We start from the raw sequence: 15,598 nt of genomic DNA on the forward strand, positions 1-15,598 counted from the left end.
ATAACACATTGATAATACAATAATATGTTTATTGTTAATTATTTCGTATGTTGTAATTAAAAATATTGAAAATATCAGAAATTACCCATTACCATTTTGTTCAGTATAAAAAAAGCAAATCACAAAGATGTTAATTAGGAAAAAAAACTTCCTTCATCGTCTATAACACAGATGGAGCTTATATTAAAAATTAATCTGAAAAGGATTACTTGAACTAATGTTTAAATTAACTACGTCATTCTGTACATCGTTTTTATTCAAATAACAATAATTATTATTAGTAGCATTTATAACAAGTTCACACTGACACGAGCAATCATCATAATCGCAAAAATAACTGTAATACCTTGTAAACGAATTACTCTGGATATAGTTAATTTTTTGGCTCTTGCAACATTTTCTTGGCATCATTGTAGAATACATTGTTAATAAAAATTGCAAATTAAACATAATAAACAATGGCTTTATCAGATTCCGAGAAATTAACAAATATCTATGGAATGTTTGACATGCATAACTTATAGACGTTGTGACATGTTTTGTGTCAATTTTAAATGCAAAGCTGTTCCATTATGTTATTGGCTAAACGATCATTAATTCACTGTTAACTTGTCGGCCATTTGCATAAAGACCTATCAATAATTTTTATAGATAATTACCAATTTTAGTGAGAAATGCTCTGTAGTAATACTTTGTAGCCTTTATTAAGTCAAAAAGACTGCTGAGACCTGTTTATTTTGAGGCCCTGCAAAAATTTGCAAAAAAGCTCAACTTTTCCATTTTTGCCAATTTGGTGTTTCTTGTCATATCCAGAATTTTTGAATAGGCATCTAGCTTGCAAAATCGTATAAATGGTGTATAGCGTTAAATCTAGTCTAGTTTAAGTCTAAGACTTCTCATAAAACAATCCAAATATTACAACAGATTTTTTAAATCGACATGCCGACATATTGCCAATAAAACTAATATTACATTACAATATTTAAGCGATAACTAAATTTTATAACTGAATTAACTTTTAGTTTTATGATACTTATTAGGTGTGAAACAATAAAATATTCTCCAATGTTCATTCTCAAGAAAACAATGTTGATACTATTATGATGTATTGTTTCGAAATGCTGACTTTTAGATTTTTTTATAATTTCGAGAAAATCTAGCATTTCTTGCTGCTTGCTGTCTTATCATACATATCTAAAATATTTTTGTGATTGATAAGTTGATAACAATAAACTTATTAACTTTAATTGAGTGAAAATTGGCAATTATATTCATTAAGGTGGAGTGTATCGGTTTTAGCAGAACCTACAATTTGATACATTTGATTTTAAATAATCAATACGCATCTAAAATAATTTTAAAAAAATATGTAAAATATGAAGCCTCGGGTTGATTGGTAGAAAAATTTCGTCACAATTATTATAGTCATCAAAAGTTTGGATTTAAAACATAATCGAAATGAACTGAGTTTTTCAGAACTTGTAAAAGTGATATGTTTTATATTTATTTTACTATCCACATAGGTATTTAAATTTTATTTAAAATATAACTTATAATAATATACCCTTCCCGATAGTTATAACTGTCTTTGATTTAAATACCAATACGTTAATTAAAGAATTTTAAACTAATAACTGATAATTCATTGTGATATACTGTCTATAAAATAAAGCTCTCTCTAAAAGCCGAATATGGCTAAAATATACTGGAATAATAATATTGTATAGTGATGTATTTATTTTGCACACCTTATAAGTTTATTGTTAAAACGTAGTACGAGGATTTAAATAAATCTTCTGAAAAATCAACAAATTTGTCGAACGCACTTGCACTGAATTGCAGCGTAAAACTGACTAGCTGTAAAATTATCTCGAAAAACAATATTATTAAGTAGATAGTGGTAAGTGAATTGCCTTGAAAAGTAGTCTTGGCCGAATATTAACAATCAATTCAGTAGCATATTGTGTCAATAATACAAGAACGGTAAGTTAATGATATAATAAGCGCAAAATATGCGCACCTACTTTTTTTTTTTACTTGAAGATTCTCATGTAAGGCCACACGCACACGATTAACACTTGTAGGTGCGACGGATCACAACGACTGCGAGTCATTCATTTCATTCAGTGAGTCAATTGAACATGATAACTAGCGGTTATAGTTCCAATGTACCACATTATCAGTAAGGTTCGATATTTTGGAAAGGAAACAAGCAATAATAGGCGATCATTTTCAAAATCACAGATGCTTTTCATTACGCTGCGTATTTATTATTGACAAAACTCTTATGAACTTGAAATTTATTCTTTGTAATCATTTTCGGAATGCCTGCCATAACTTTGCATAACCAGGTGCGGATTCAATGTTTGATCAGTTGCCTGATGTAATCACTATTATCCAGTGGCGTAACAAAGGAGTAGGAGTGCAGGGCACTCCGGGTAGAGACGGAGAAGTGCAGTTTCGTAAACGTTCAAAAATATATTTTTTAATAATGATAACTGGAAAGCGTAGATCACTACATGGTTGTGAGGTTTAGTTTTTAGTTAGTTATAGTAAATATATTTTTAAATCGGAACATTTAAATAACACAGTTATAGCTATGCAGTTATTAAAAATAGAATATAATGCAAGACAAGTCTCTGTGCTAAGTAAGATCGATATCGAGGAAAAAGGATTTTAATATTAGCAGTTACAAATCTATAAATAATAACGTGCACCACTCCGGGGATTCCTCTGTATAATATACTTACTATATATATATATATATCATAAATGAAATTGTTGACAAAATACGAATGCGGTATTTTTGAATCATGGCAATTTTTAAGAGTAAAAAATGGAAATAATAAAAGAAAATATCACTCTGAAATAATCAAATTATGGGGAGAACTATCCTTAAAAAATACCTGTGATGTAAATGCCCTCAGTGTATATTATTTATTTCTTTATAAACGGCGTATAAATATGTGTACCATATTATGTTATACGTAAATTCTTTGTGTTTCACTCATCAACATGTCGTCCGTGTTTTGTAAAAAGGGCGAATTAACCAAAATGCTATTTTACAGGAGGATTTTTAACTTTTGACATTTATTTGTTTATTACCTGTAGATGATTATAAATATCTAACAAGTTTATAATAAAACTTAGAAAGAATACTGTCATTATAATAGGTAGTATTATATAATATTTTAAAAGGCCTAATATGTCACATATGCTTTTTATTTCGACATTTTAATTAATTTAATTTTAGTCGAGTATCGTTTTTAAGTACTTTTCTGTGGAGATACAAATTCGTCATTTTTACACAACAAAGCTAGTGGGGTACATATTGTATTTTCGTTAAAATCTCGATTTCGCCAAAATGGTTGATTCGCCCTTTTTACAAAACACCGACGATGTATATTATGAAGAATGGTAGGATTATTATACCTATTGATCACAATAATCAGAGATTCTAGAATTTTTACTCAGTTTTAGGGGACCGTACATTTTTACCATTGATATTATTACAATCTATATTATTTAATTAATAAATAAAGTAGGTAAGTGAACACAAGTTAATTCAATATGTATAAGTATCTACCTAGTATATATTATATAAATATGTATTGGTATAAGTTTTGTATTATGTAAGGGAGCATAGATATTTTGTTACTTATACGGGCGCTAAAACATCTTGCTACGGCCCTGCCATCATCATTGGTTTTATTATTTAATCCTCCGCCAGGCCTCCTTGGGCTCTTTCTACGCTCCGTGCTCGTCCATCTTGTCACTTCATACGACAATAATAATATTATGTCATAACATAATAATTTCATATAATAATAAATTTATTTTGTTCGTAATTAATACGTGGATACAAGACATTTTATCCGTAAGTATAATTAATTATATTCGGAGTGTCAGTTGACAATATTATAATAAAGTTAAATAATAGATAAATAAACTAAAAAGGAAAATGGTACGAAAAAGCTGAATATTATTTACAGCAAACGGCATATTTTCATACTAATGAAGAGGTCGTGTTACATCTTACAGCAATTTAACCAAAACGAATGTCAACCGCCGCAAATTTATGCGAAATATATGCAGGCATCATGAAATAATATCGATTAGTGTCCAATTTATGGGGGCAATATATTTCTAAGGCCATTTTTAAATAATTCCATTGTTAAAGTTCACATGCAGACTTGACAATATTAATTTATTGTGTAGGTGGGTCTGTCTTCTTTGATACATTCCTTTCAAACACGTTCAATAAATATAACAACATAACCAATTCAATAAAAGTATATATTTGTTATCAAAATTACCATAGACAAAACTATAAAAGTAAAGGAATACATTAACAATTTCGATTAGCACAATTTTATTCCATAACAAGGATAATTATTATTTTTATAATATTAAAATAGAATAAAAATATGGAGTGCATTTTATTATCGTTCATGACCTATATATTGGTTATTCTAAAATAAAATTGTCTTCTGACCTTACAAATATTAAATAACAAAATAATCATTTCCAGTACATCCAAAAATGGCGACTGAATCTTTTAGCATGTTATAAATCACCGTTTAATTAAAAATGGCGACCCCAAATACACAAATTAAAATATTCGTTTGTACAACTTTCAACAAATATGAATATATTTTAAGAGACGATGATGATTTTTCACATTCACAAATAATAATTTAGGAATAAATAAATTTCTTATGCATTGAATCAATATGATAATGTGTTTATTACCTACTATGTAGGTGAGAGGTTATATTTTAAATTTATGTAATAAAATAACTATTATAAGTTTGTTTTTTTAAGTAAGTAGCATTTTCATGTGTTGCCAGTTGGTATTTTTGTGTGATGTTTTTGCTACCTACTGCATTCCGACACCTAATTGAATCATTAATTTATATATAAAATACGAATTATTGTGATATTCAGTGGTGTAGTACTGTTTAAATCATAATTACCCTTATCTCCCTTTTTAAAAACACTTTTTCAATATTTCGACTGTTAGGTTGGTACCGAAAATAGAACAATAATTTTATCAATAAAACGACAAAATCAAAGTAATGGAAGGATACAGACGATCGAATTTTAACTAGCTAAATAAAAAGGCAATAAATATTTCCATAATCACTTAGAAATTGGACGGGTTAATCGTTTCTCCTACATTTTACACCTAGCTTAATGACGGTAAAAATCTTCGATTTTCCGTTATCACGTGATTATAAATTATTATTGTATGTAATAGATATAATATTGATGAGAACTTTGCGAAGAAGTGTCTCCGCTCTGAAAAAAAGTCCTGAGTCGTCAGTCACTATACGAAATTGATCGAATCGTATTTAAAAGTAATGATGCTCAAAGTTTCTTTATGGGCGATTTGGGGACTCTGGGCTATATGGTAATTCTGGTCCTCTCCGTGAGCTGCCCAAGATCCACATCGGGTTGTTGATCTATGATGACTGTGCCAATTAAATTTACCTACATTAAAATTTGAGAAAATCCAAATGGATCATTGCAATAGAAAATGTTATCAATTATCATACACGTCACAATATATTTTATTATCAATAACTTTTACTTCGTTTTTCATATTGTTTAAAATGCTTTGCTACTAGCTTACCTGCTACCTAACCTAACAATAAATAATAATAAAGCTGAAGTAAAAGTAATCGGACATGTGACGTCATAAAACCAAAGGGAATATGTCATGAAAACATTACACATGTGAAATGAAATCGGTCGAATATGTTTTTTTATCGAGCAGTTAAAATAATTGAAGGGTAATAATAAATATCGATTATGTAGATAATAGAATGAAAATAGCGACGCTAATAATCTCGATACAACAGTCGAATGCAAATAGAGAGTTATAATATCTCTCCTAAAGAAGTTTACTATCTCTGTTTAAAAATAACATAGATTGATCTATAGATGCATAATGCCAAACAATAATCCAAAATAGTTTCGAGATGCTCAATTTGTTTACACGTATAATAAAATAAGCCTATAATAAGCCGAACAAAATGTGTCTGTCTAACAAACGGTTGCTAAAGCCTTAAAATGTATTCGTAAAATGCGTCAACCAAAAAAAAAACAAGTAAGTATGTATAACTTATACAAATTTATTTTGACAGTTGAGTCGTTTTTTATTATTTTTTTACATCCAAAATATAATAATATGTTAGCCATTCTCGTTTTGGTCATATCGAAATATCACCTTTTCATTTTTTTCATAGTTCAAGGTTATAAAGAGTTACATGTGCTAGCTGTGACATGTGTCTTCTTCTAAAAAAATAAATACGAAAATTATTCATACAACTAGGTACATGTTGCCGGTGGACCATAGGTAAAAATAAGCTAATGCCTACTGCAGCCTTAACAATCGGTTATACTTTATAATAATATTATAACGATCACCGAAACTAAATAAAATTCAAAATTTGGAATATTGGACTGACCGGGTGACAAATGTTGAAGTTCTCAATCTAATGGGGAAGGACCGAGAAGTTCTACGTAGTATCAAAACCAGAAAACTACAGTGCCTCGGCCACATTATGAGAGGACAAAAATACAGCATTCCCCAACTTGTCATTCAAGGAAAGATCAATGGGAAGCGTATCAGAGGACGGCGCCGCATTTCGTGGCTTAAGAACCTCCGTGATTGGTACGAGTGCAGCTCCACTGAACTGTTCCGGGTAGCAGACGACAAAAATAAGATCGCCTTGATGGTGGCCAACCTCCGCTAGGGGATGGCACAATAAGAAGAAGAATTAATTGGCAATTTTCCGTGAAGCAGGTCCCTTTATGACGAAAATATCAACAAATTAAAAAGAAACACAATATATTCCACAATCAAATTATACAAAATGTATTACTAGGTTTATCGCATAGGCAACAACTTTCATCTCTCAAGAGCGCCTCGGTCTATCTCGTAACTAAAACCACCACGACTAATACTAATTCATACCTCACTGCTGTTTGAGCATTTTATAAGTCTTCACTAAGGTTTTATTATTAGACTTTTTATGAGGAATACTATTTTTAAATAAATATTTATATTTCGGTGTCTGAATATTATACCTACTGGCAATCATCGATATTTGTCTTCCGATATAATAGCAGTATAGGTACTTTCATTCGATATGACACCCCTAACTGTCGACTGTTGAAAAAATCGTCATGGGGTATCTGTTGGTTTTTTTCCAGGGAACACAAAAATAAGGGAAAATGTTTATCTTCTCTGGTAAAAAGGTACGATCCTCGAATGTAGAGAAATATGGGTTAAACTTAAACATGTTAAAGAATGTGTTATTTTAATATTTGCATAAAAGTTTTTAATGTAAACGAAAGGCCCATTTAACATTGGTAATATTTGAGGACATTCAGAAAACTGGTTTCAAAATATTAGTCTATAGGTAGCAATTGGTATTAGAATATCTATCTTACTCGTATTATTCTGTGTTTTTTTTTCAAACATTGCTTATCTCCAAGCCGCGCGAAAATTTAAAATTAAAAATCAAGCCGTTTTAACTCAGCTGCTGACTGCTTTGCTCAATTATTCCCCAAATACAATAATATATGAAAACTAAAGTGCATCACATGCATTAACTATAAATATCATTGTGTTGGTAACAGTGCCAATTTATATTTTTTAATTACTATATTATATAATATTGTGTTATTTGAGTTTAATCATATAACCATATACATTCTATTAACTAATAGTAATTGCTGATGTTTTGAATGATAATAAATACACAGTGCTGAAGCTTCTGACAGAAGGTGTCGTGACAATTTCTCCTGTACAATAATTCGGTATCGGCTACATTTTCACCACCACTCAAACTGTGAGGAAAAAATCGAAGTGATATTTTTGAATAATAATTATCAAAATCATCGCCTATCCAACCCAATGAAGCCCATACCTTTTTCCATGAGACGTTTCTTCTCCCATTTATCTGCTGCAAGTTACCTCTACTGGCTTATTCTTATCCACATGCGATGTCTAACTTTTTACATACATAGTCCAACCATTTTAGTATATGTCTCCTGACTCTCCTCATCAGTTCTTGTAGAATAAAGGGAAACCTTTTGGCTGGTTGGGTGGCTTATCCTTTATGCTCCTGCTTTATTGGCACGTCTTTGGACTTACTCTCGAGTTGCCACAAGTTCACTCTGATATTAATATGCAATCATTCGGTGTAGTCTACCAAAAGGAGTTACTCCACTTTCACGTGTGAGATGACAGAAAAATCACTATGCAGTAAACAACTAATATGTGTGGTTGCACCTACCTACCTTTATCATCATATCCTCATAGGGATCCGTTTACTGTAATTGTTCTAAAAATGATTAAACACTAATAAATAAACATTTTTCATCTAACATAATAATGTTGTCAATAGTGTTAAACTAGGTACTGTTCTAGGTAGAGTAGAAACAACATGTTATTCTAATGATGCGGAGGCTTATAGTTAACTTTTAATACCGAAATATTAAATGCATCGCAAATTATATTGATAATAATATACCATAGTATTGAAAATCGGAATATTAGTAGATAATAATATGATTTGAAAAATGATATTGTAACATAGTATCTCTATTGAGAAGACAGAAAAAAGGCATTATTGCATTAAATTTGATTCTGCGAGTAAAATATTCGATTTCAGTTCGTAATATCGAAAAAAAACCTCTCACATATCAGTTTAAAAAGAATATTTTCGATTAGCACTTCAAAAAAAGCTCTCAGACATGAATCTGAGAGATTTTTTTTATTGGATGCTGAAAAAAAGCTTTTGAATATAACTCTCAAGAAAAAAATCTATTAGGTATGCAGAAAAACTAAAAAAGAGACTCATAGATAGTTGTTAGAGGAAATAATAATAATATGCTCGCAACCAACACGTACCATATTTTTTTTATTAAGATGGCAATACTGATGCACTATTGTCTAGCTAGATTAAACTCTGAAGACACTTTTAAAGCAATCTTCGAATAAAAAAAAACACTGTAATTGATATTATAAAACTTGGCTTAAGAAAGCATCTCATTTTTATTTTAATATTGTATTTAATTATATCCGAAAATTGTGGAATCGTTGAACCATCGTGAGATTGATTTATAACCGGTGAGAATTTTATTTTTGATATGCGGCCCCTGTTTTAAAGTACGTAATGCTATTTATTTTTCCATCATTATTTATGAGCCAGGCTTACTCGATGCAGTATTTTGTCGATTATTTATGGCTCCGACGAAATGCATCGAAAATAATGTAATATCAAGTACAATCTCTCTGTACTTATAATAACAATATAATAAATACATCACCGATTCATTTCGCAAGAGTTGCTAACAGTTGTATAGTTTAATCATAATTTATGACTCCTATTTTCAATCTGGCTAGATTCAACGCTAAACAAACATCTTGGTTATATTTTATATATATATATAGGTATTTTATTGGAATATTTATAATAAATTTAACCATGTAAATATCTAAAGCATACTTACATATTATTTTGTTTAATAAGGGCTCGTCAATACATATTATGACAAACACGTCCTAACGGGGGAAGGGGTTTATTTATGTCAAAGGGGATAGAGGGGTTGTAGAAAATCCAACGTCACAAAATGAAAAAATAAAAAGCCTTTTCTGAAATCGCCAATTTTCAATAAATTATTTATAACGAATTTCAACAAGGGAGGAATATTTAAAGACGAAATGTCATAATTTGGGGCTGGAGGCGGTTAAAAATATACCAACAATAATGTGAATTTAACACATCAATAATTCAATCAACCTCTTAACTTTATACTGAAAGTGTAGTAGATATAACATTATTAATATATATATATATATATATATTTCAAACTTTTATAACAGAGCAAATAAATTTCTAATTTATAAAATTATATTTTGTAAATAACGACAATTATCAAGGATTTCGATTAACAAAAGTATAATTATTAAAATTATTATAAATTGATTTTCACTGTTTTTTCGATAGCTATTGAATATGATTCTACATTTTCTTCTCTACAAAATGATACATCTAAGTGAACTAAGTAAGTCAGAAGTTAATGGGAAAATATTAGATAATTTTAAAACCATAAAATAAATGCCTTAATTAAATAAAATAATATATCTACAATATTTTTTCATAAAATTGAACATTATTTAATAATTGATCCCAATTAGACAAGAACAATTCGAGGGCTTAGTGTCAAACAACACTATCTACAAAAGTGCAACTTTACAGGAGAGCCAACAATCGTTATTTTAGATTCTTGTAACTCAACAAGGGAAATGTTTATTTAAAACCTAATGTTAATATTTTATAATTTATTGTATATTGTACATTAATCTTGCTTATGATGATGTTAAAATGTATAGGGATAGTTTTAAAAAAATATGAAAACAAGGGTAACTTATGTAGTTAGCGTTAAACTTTACTGACGATTTAATAAGAAATTAGAAAAGATTGACATAACGTTGTTTGACTATCATGTAGCCGTAAATGTAAAATAACGTTATCTAAAAAAAAAACACTTTTTTGTAGATAACGTTGTCTGACTTTAAGCACTCGAATTGAATACCTGAGAATGAAAACTTGACAAAGACCATTTTTTTTTTAACTATTTCGCTATTTATTAGTGAATTTTACAGGGGAGCCTATAAACTGATTTTAAAAATATGTGTGATTCTATCATTCAAAAAGTTAATGTAACATGATAGTTAAAATGGTTTTGAACAGTGTTTTTTTTAAATATGAAATAACCGAAAAACCGTTTTTAGACTTTTTGGTTTTTGTCCAGTTTTCATTCTCAGGTCAGAATTATTATCCATTATGTTTGGTAATCAAGTAAAGTTTAAATTTCATTTTCCCAACAATGACCAACTTGTTATCAACTGTTATCCAAACAAGTTATCTAGTTGACGATATTATATAAGTATGTATTCTCTATAAAATTTCTACGTCTTCTTTTTTCTTTTAACTGTACTGTTTTTCAATCATAAATTTTATAAGTTAAGGCTCAACGGGGGCCCGGCGTGATGGTACACAGGAAAGAAAGTTGAGTAGATAACTGAGATAAACACACACCATAAATTTACTCCAATAGTAAAGAAAAAGTCACCGCGGTGCTATTTTAATATAACATTTTAAAATACGTGATTGTACGATGCAACTTTTATTTACTGTTTGTCGATACTCAACAACTATATAATTCAAGTATCTATTTTTTAATATATCTGTATTAACAATACAACAAAATCGCCAAATTACATTAAATATCTACTCTTAATTATTTTACCTCGAAAGAATTTACTGCTGTCAGAATTATTTCCATTTTGATATATTGTAAGATAGGTTATTTTGATATTGAAATAATTACAAGATAAAAAGAACTTTTTAAATACAACGTTTTTAAATTTTCTGTTGAATTATTATGCTCAATATGCTCAAAATTGTACTTGATAATATGAAGTAAATAAAAAACAAACAAACAAACAAATATAGAATACTGAAATGTCATTTTGACATTTCATTTTGATTTCCATAGTAACCCATGTACATAGGACCACCCCCTTAGCAACCAATAATAGTCTTTTACTTTTTACGGATTTTTCTGAAATAACTTTCCATACAAAACAGAATTAACTGAAAATGAATTCAATTCTGCTTAAAGATGGCTAAAAGTATTAAAAGAATGCATTGACATCGTGTTCTGATATATTCTAAAAGTTTCAATTAATGTCGTACTATGGAAAACGCTACTATAGATCGTAACACCTTAGCGATGGGTAGGGGGCCATAACCTACGTCTGCAATAATATAAGTATTATCGTATCTAATTACTTGTTAAATGATGAAAAATGTTAGGACATAAAATTTAACCAATATCAAAAAATGTCTTCTTAAAATGGTTTAGCAATCAGGTTCGAGTAATTTTCTTCATTATTATCAATTATTTCATTTCAATATTAATTTTTACCATTGCGTTGATGGAATAAAATGCATAATGGTAATATATTAATTTGTATTATTATGAATTTTCGTAGCCTGTAATTTTACAGTAGAGTCTTGATTGCGGCGGTAAATCAAGATCGAAACGATACAGCGTTAACATTTCGCGAAACTGTGCATCATCTGACCTGTAGGGGCAGGCTTCATTTGACCCGCCAAAGCGATTTACTAACCCGAATAGGGATCGGAGGTAGAATTCAGCGCCGCCGTTTCATCACTGGATATTTCAGCGCCAAACATTTTTTTAATTGTTTAATTAACAATAATAACAATAAACGGGAATGGCACAACTGGGCGCCTGGATAATTGGTCGCCGCACTATCGAATGGAACAAATAGACGTTCGTTTCTATCCACTACTTAGTAGTTTTAATTCATTTTGCTCGTAACATAGCGTTTTTTATTGCAGATTGAGAATTATTATGATGCCTGATGCTTTATATACAAATAATAGAACCTTTTTCTCGTTCAAATTTAAACATATGCACAATTGAATCATTATTTACGTGTACATATTTAAATTCTCACAAGGTATTAAATAATAATATTAAATTTATATTTTAAAAGTATCTATAATTCACGATCATCTATTTATTTTCGAATTTATTTCTATTGCGTGGCGTCCAGTTGTCCCGGCGCCGAATCGTCGTAGACGCTAATAAACGGTCGATGTATATTTACCTCGCGCTGAAATGGTGGCGCTGTAATAATAATAGTGCTGTAAGATACAATAATTATACTTAATCCTTACGCGTTCGACCCCACAATACCGGTGGACCGCGTTGCGAGTTTTCGTTTGACATTACTGACCCCACAGCGCTGCAATCAACCCGTCAATTTCGCTTTTGATACATTGCCACAGGTCGTGCTTTATTTCGTCTCTGACAGTCCTTACATCCCGTGTTGAGAAGATTAAAAGTGGCAAAGTGTCTAAGCTAATAAATCTGAAACTGTAAATAACTTAATAGCCATTGTTGACTCCATTGTATCTAACCATAAGATAGTTAATTGTAGATGGTGGATAGATTTTAATCTATTGAAGGCATTCGTCGTATTACATTACCATTATTATAAAATAGTATACGGTTATATATTATTGCAGGGTTATGTAGCTATCAGTATATTATTGATCAAATATCTATTTTAAATGTATCAAATTATTCGACTGCAATAATAAATTCTCAGCGACTCATATACCGGTAAAAAACTGTTTACCTGTATCAGCAGATTGATTAGCGATATTAAATACGGTATTGCAATGGAAAATTAGTCTTATATCCATTCCCATAGTATCATATTCTATTATGACTGTAATAATAAATAAAATTCACAGCTACTCGTATTTAAACAGCTGACTCGTTCAATATAATTATGTACTAGATTATAATGTTTAGGTATTACTTTTGACTGTATAAATTACGAATACTGATTTATCAAAATGTCATTCGAATCTAAGTACCTGGCACGTAACTATCTCAGTATATGATATGTACTGTCATTGTATTTATACTATCGTACCGACCGTTACGCTGCAAATAAGACTCGCTCCTGCATACATCTTCGACTTCTTCATCATCATCCTGAACACCATAACCTACGATACATCGACGACTCCCAAAGTGATAACCCACATAAAGAACACTACAGTTATAAAACGTTTTGCTACGATGATTTCGTAGTCGTAGACCTTTTACCTACAACGCGAGCACGGCGTAGCACATAATCACTTAAATTCATAATATTTTCTAAAAATACAAAGATATGTATAAGTTTTACTTATTTCACAGCTCTAGCCTATATTCAGTAAAATAAAATGTGTCTTATAATTAGTATTATTCACACTTTTGCGAATCGTAAATTATCACGTTAATGTGGTTAAATAGATCTTATCGCGGTAAGACGGTATCGGTTTTACATATATTTTGATTACATATATTATAATAATATATGATAATGATACGGAATGTAAGAAATTCATTTTATTTTAATGGATTATTGGTTTACAAAGAGAGTCACCAATTCCATATTATAATAATATTAAGCGAAAATGAGGATTTTCATGATAATTTTCTAATAACAGTTAAACTAAATTACCGACCGGTATTTGGCGCCTCTGCAAATCTAATCGACAATCATTGTCTGTAAGAAAAATATGTAATAACTATTAATGCAATAATATATTCTTCTAATTGTATAATATCTAGTTGTATATTTAGAAAAAATAGCTCTATTGCCTGAGATGAAAGTTATAATATGCAAATTCGTCCGAGTCAGTCATAGTTTTCAAATTTCAAATGATTCTACGTTAGAAAAGAAGCGGGAAATTTTTAATGAGAGGGGGGTTAAAAAATGTGACGTAATTTAGACATGGGGGGGGGGGTAATATTTTATGACGAAGTGTGACGCCCTTCGTAAGATTAAAAATGCTTTCATAGATTTTTTAAATCTCACCTATTATTACTATACTACTATTATTTTTATGTTCAGCTGTCATAAACAGACGAATGGAACAAAATTCCTTTAAAAATACATAGGTACGCATAATTGATTGAGATTTAAAGTATTTCAACGAAAGTTATTTTTATGTACCTACGTCGAGGTCTAAGGATCTAACAGATTTGGAGACCCCCTTGTGAAAAAATTGCGTCTGCGATAAAACACCATATTTATAAAATAGTAAATATTTGAAATTTTTTGGATTCGCCACAGCTCTAAAAAGCTGTAATATTCGTATTCGTTCCTTCATTCGCCGCCCTTAAGCAACGCGTGACCAGCCTACCCCCACGGAATGTCACTGTATGCAGCGTTCTGCAAATGGTAGCGTAAACCGCGCCGAATCGGCCGTGTGTCAAAATGGCGGCGACAAGTGAATCAACCTTTGCCGAATAATAATCAATTACCACTGCGACCTTTCGCCGCTGGCTCTGCGTTTGTCCGCCTGAGCGTTGCGCAACGCGCGAACAATTAATCAGGCGACTTAACTCTTTGAACTGTTGCGCAAATTAATATTTAATACTGTATCGATTATACGAACAAGCGACGTAAATGCCTAAAATGATGTTTTTTGAAATTTATTTTTGTATTGTGATGTGTAACGACATGCAATACATCGGATTAATTGATTAACATAACGCAGAAAAAAATCAACAAAGGATTGCGAAAAAATAATTTTGTTTTACTGGGCATTGTTCATTTGTTTTTAATACATTTTATATTTGAATTTTCGAACACATTATTGTCATCAATGACATATCGATGGTCTAAGATTGACACCTAGTACCTGACATTCAATATTTTGGTAGGGGGTAGTTAAAATGTTATAAATAAACTATAAAATACGAGGTGTCAATATTTGACCATCGATATCGTCATTTAATTGGACAATTGAAAATGAATTAGTTGTATATCTTTTCTGCGTTACGATTCACTACTGTACAGGCTAATAAAGATTTTAATGATAATTATATCTTAAATTAAGATATCCAGAAAATATCTCCCTGTTAGCAAAAATAAAAGTGAGATGATTGTTTTGAATATGCCAAAACAACCATTATC

The 15,598-nt window shown here is 30.2% G+C and overlaps 1 protein-coding gene across 1 annotated transcript in view; it reads left to right on the forward strand.

Moving 5' to 3' along the window:
• Positions 1-15,598, forward strand: part of LOC147065095 (uncharacterized) — a 106,238-nt gene that overhangs the window by 75,946 nt on the left and 14,694 nt on the right. The gene's annotated exons all lie outside the window — the stretch shown is intronic.

The sequence above is a fragment of the Rhyacophila brunnea genome, unplaced genomic scaffold (genome assembly GCF_057557595.1).
Source record: "Rhyacophila brunnea isolate RB1 unplaced genomic scaffold, BYU_Rbru_1.0 scaffold_6, whole genome shotgun sequence".
In the NCBI taxonomy this organism is placed as follows: Eukaryota; Metazoa; Arthropoda; class Insecta; order Trichoptera; family Rhyacophilidae; genus Rhyacophila; species Rhyacophila brunnea.